Source organism: Bombina bombina, chromosome 2, assembly GCF_027579735.1.
Source record: "Bombina bombina isolate aBomBom1 chromosome 2, aBomBom1.pri, whole genome shotgun sequence".
Classification (NCBI taxonomy): Eukaryota; Metazoa; Chordata; class Amphibia; order Anura; family Bombinatoridae; genus Bombina; species Bombina bombina.
Genome location: NC_069500.1, coordinates 1156468310 through 1156472822, shown reverse-complemented (window position 1 = coordinate 1156472822; position 4513 = coordinate 1156468310). Strand labels below are relative to the sequence as shown.

Sequence of the window (4513 nt, the reverse complement as noted above, 5' to 3'; positions counted from 1 at the left end):
TTGTGCAAAGCTGGGGAATAGGTAGTAAAGGTGTTATCTATCTTTTTTAAACAATAATAATTTTGGGATGGCCTGTCTCTTTAAGGAAGAATGCTGAATTGTATCAAGGTAGAGGAACTGTGTTTTAGGTGAACATAAAGTAATGCACAACATGAAACCCAGATGTTTCTGAAAAGACTGGCCCATAATGATCTGTAATCTATTGATGCAGTGAATCTCTTTTATATAGCACTTAGTTCCACTTAGGAACAGTCATTTTAAGGGAGCAGTAAACACCTGAAGATTTGTATATACAGTGTTAGACATAAACAACGTTGCAATATATTTTCATTATGTATTGTGTCCCCTGTTCATGTAATTTAGCTCTGAAAATTGATCAATTTCTAATTCTCAGGACATGAAAGGCACCCTAGGCACCATATATGTCCCGAATTGGCTTTAACTGATAACAACTCCTAAACAATTCAAATTATACTAATTTTTCGACAGTGGCTAGCCTTGTTGTCTGCAGACTAAAGCACAGACTGGCTCATATAAATAAGGCAAAAGGTGGGAGGAGTTTGACGTTTAAAAAATAATTGCAGTAAAAATTATGTTAATTTGTTTTAAAAACATTAAGACTTTGGTGATGTGTTATTCTATAGCAACACAACAGAAATGTTTTGTAATTAAATGGTGTTTACTGTACCTTTTAAGATTAACAAATACTTGATAATAATATTTGGACAATATTACAGATTTTATAATACGTTTCCAACAGAGAGGGTTATGGAAAGTTTCAGTCATTTTTAAAGGTTGAAAGTAATAGCTGTGGTTTCCAAATGAAGCTTTTGTTTCTTAAATCCACGTGGTCATTCGTGTCTTATACAGCTTTTAAGGAGACATAAAAGGATTTTTCCTGACTGAGATTTCCAAGTACTGTTTTTTAGAATATATAAGGACTAGTTGTTTTGGGTTCCAAAAATGTAATAATCATAGATGTCCAAGGGATTAGATGCAGTTAAAGCAGCCTGTTATTCTAAGCTACTTCTGCCAAAGCTGGCTGCAAAGGAGAAGTTGTCACTCCTAGAGAAACAAAGCAACATTTATACCTCTCTCCATATATGAAGCCAACCCACTCGTCTCTATCTCAGCCATTCTGTCTGGCTCCTTTAATGGTGCTGTACCTCATCCAATGCTCATTAGTACAACATACAGATCTACCGAGAGAGACGCAAGTACAATTTAACAGAAGAATCAGGTATGTTTTCCTTTCTTACAAAATTATACTAGGCATTATGGGGTTGTATTATAAATCCATGCAAGAGTAACTACACTACACATTGCAATATACTGCATCTCTGTAAGACAAGGCAAATTGGATTGTGCAACTTTTGACCACAATATCAGTTGTTACTTATTGATGTCAGATCACAGGAGAAGGTAAAATACAATACTACTGTACTAATTATTAGACATTAATGATTAAATATGCATAAGTGTAGGGATGCAGCCATATTAATAAAGTTCATATCTGATGTTAAGTGAAAATATTTATTTGTCATGGCTGAACCACAGCACAATGTAATATTTAGGAGCAGAATCATTCTATCCACACTGCCATACAGTCATGGTTAGTGCAGTTTACATGCAGTTGCTTAAATTCCATGTGTAAATTATGTTGAATTATTCATATAAGCCATGTTCCATTTGCTCTTATGTTCATTTCCTTTCCAGAAAGTAAATTACAATTATTTAACAGATTGTATCAAATTTTACTCATCATTCATCACTTTGTAGCAATGGGTGTTCTCACAACTCACCATTCAGTGTAAGAGCTTTCTCTTTAAAGCATTCTGCTTTACAACAGGCTATTGCAACTTAAAAAAAAAAATACACCAAGAAATTGATTTTGAGTCTAAAACTATTTTTCAGGAGGAAACTTGGTTGAAAAATATTTCACTTTAGATAGAAAATCTTTCTGCTAAAAGGTCAATGAACAGGTTATGCTTCATTTACAGCTACAGAGAATTTGTTTCCTAAAGTACAATCAAGAGGAAATATTCAGAAGAAAACTGTAACTAAATTTCAGATGAATGACATCCTTGGATGAAATGTAAGACTAAAAAAAAGTGATTTGGGGATAGAAATGTGCCATTGATATCTTTTTACAAAGACACGATTCATCTGTAATTCCCTTGTGGACCAGAGACATTACGTTTCCTCACCCCGCATATATTTTATGAGCATAATGCTTTACTAAGGGAAGCAAAGTTTGAAGGGGGAAATTATGTAGAGGGTTTTTTTTCTCAAATATATTCCACAAATGTTTCTTATAGAATGTTTGTTTTTAGCATTCATATTATGTTAGTCTATTTTTATTGGTTGATTATACCATAAAAGACATCTCATGGTCATCAATGTTAATGTGTAGTATATAGTTCCATGAGTGTCCAACCTTTCAATTAAAGGGCTGCACTGTAATTTTTTCACTTCAAATGCCAGTGAATATAATTTATAAATCTGATAGAACACTAATGCAGGTTGTTAAAGACAGTCTATAATAATCATAAGGCACAAATCTTCTCATTTTATATTGCTTTAAAAAAACTAATATTTTTAATATGTTAATTGTTGAGGCTGCCACAAATACCTTTCCGTTTGCTTGTGTTGGCCTCACTGCCAGCTGTATTCTGCAAAGATCTTTTTGTGGTTGCATCCTATCCAGAAAAAAAGTACCTGGCGCCAACTAGCTGAGTAGTTTGTTTTACTATCAAGCCACTATTTCTCTCAAGACCTATAAGAAACAAGAGAGCTGTATTGCAAGTTTCAGAAATTTAATCTGTATATAATGTTATTTCTAAGGGTTTAAAGCAAATGTGAAACATCTCTCATCCTTCCATGTTTAAACTTGTTGAAGAAAATGTCCACCAGCCTAATAATAAACACCTAAAAACTACCTCATTTCATGTTGACGTTAAAGGGACATTAAACCCAATTTTTTTCTTTCATGATTCAGATAGAGAATATAATTTTAGACAACATTCAAATTTACTTCTATTACCTAATTTGCTTCATTCTTTAGATATCCTTTGTTGAATAAGTAGCAATGCACATGGGTGAGCCAATCAAAGAAGGAAACTATGTGCAGCCACCGATCAGCAGCTACTGGGCCAATCTAGAAATACTTTTCAGCAAAGGTTACCAAGAAAATGAAGCAAATTAGATAATAGTAAATCAGAAAGTTGTTTTAAATTGCATTCTCTTTCTAAATCATGATTTAAAAAAGTTTGGTTTCATGTCCCTTTAAAATTATTTGTCACTTTATAACAGTACTCTACTTTGTTCAATTTATTACTTATTATGTTTATTGTAAAGTTTGCAAAATTAAAATATATTAAAAAAAATCAAAACCATTAAAGACAGGGAAGCACAATTAAAAGGTACAATGTCTCCAGGTCATTACTAAGGAATTATACCAGGTTCTGTTAGGGGCTAAAGCCCCAAGTGTTTTCCATTAAAGGCTAGAATATCTTCAAGGTTTTGCTGGTACACATTCCTGGTATGGTATACTCCCTCTGTTTATAAAATTGCATGCTACATAATTAATGGCAATGAATATAATCACATTATACAGTAAGAGACATTGAACAAGAGCAAAACCAGGATTTCCTTGGTTTTGCTCTTGTTCAATGTCTCTTACTGTATAATGTGATCATATTCATTGTCATCAATTATGTAGCATGCAGTTTTATAAACAGAGGGTATACACTTCCTAACATTTTATGATGAGCAACTGTAACTGGCAGGATGTGGATGGACCATGGTTTGGAGTAAGGATGGATCATGAAGAGAGTTGTGTGCTTGAAGCATCTAATGGGGCCCAGGGAGAATGGGAGAATGGCAGCAGGACAGAATTCCTAAACAGGGACCATCTGCAAACTTCAGGAAGTTAAGAAGCTTTACAAATCACTGGGTTGTGCCTTGGGTTCATATAAAAGGATCTTTCTACATAGTATTCCATGTTGAATTTAATCAAAATACTTATGGCCCAGAAAAGTTTATTATAGTCACTAGATAAAATATAAAAATTAAACAAAAGACCAATAAAACCAAATAAAACTTGAAATAGTAAAGTATTGTTTGTTCTCTGTGTTTTTAAGTGTAGTTCTATGCAATGTGTTCTGCTTTATATGCTATGCACAATGTCATATATAGCATTTGTTCTGCTCTAGGCATTGAGAAATTCGCTGTCTATTCATTCTCCAGCTCTGCACAAAATAACAGTGATTAACCCCTTTTAGGCCTCCAAATATAGAGCAGTAGATAATCCCTTTTAGGCAGCCATCTTTAAACCAGTGCTAAATAACCCTTTCTGGTAGTCACAAACTAAGCAGAGTAACTACTTTCAGATTGTCATATGTAGATCAATAATTAAACTCTATCTGAATCATAACAGAAAGATTTTGGGTTTTATGTGCCTATAAAGTTAAAAATAATAATAAGCATTTTTACACTAATTAGAATAAGCTAA

At 33.2% G+C, this 4513-nt stretch overlaps 1 protein-coding gene across 1 annotated transcript in view; it reads left to right on the top strand.

Annotated features, from left to right (window-relative positions):
• The first annotated feature begins 1169 nt into the window (after positions 1 to 1169).
• The window catches only part of SCRG1 (stimulator of chondrogenesis 1), a 100770-nt gene continuing 97426 nt past the window's right edge, over positions 1170 to 4513 (top strand). The window contains exon 1 of the mRNA XM_053700842.1: positions 1170 to 1240. The gene's annotated coding sequence lies outside the window, so the exon portion shown is untranslated. The remainder of the gene's footprint in view (positions 1241 to 4513) is intronic.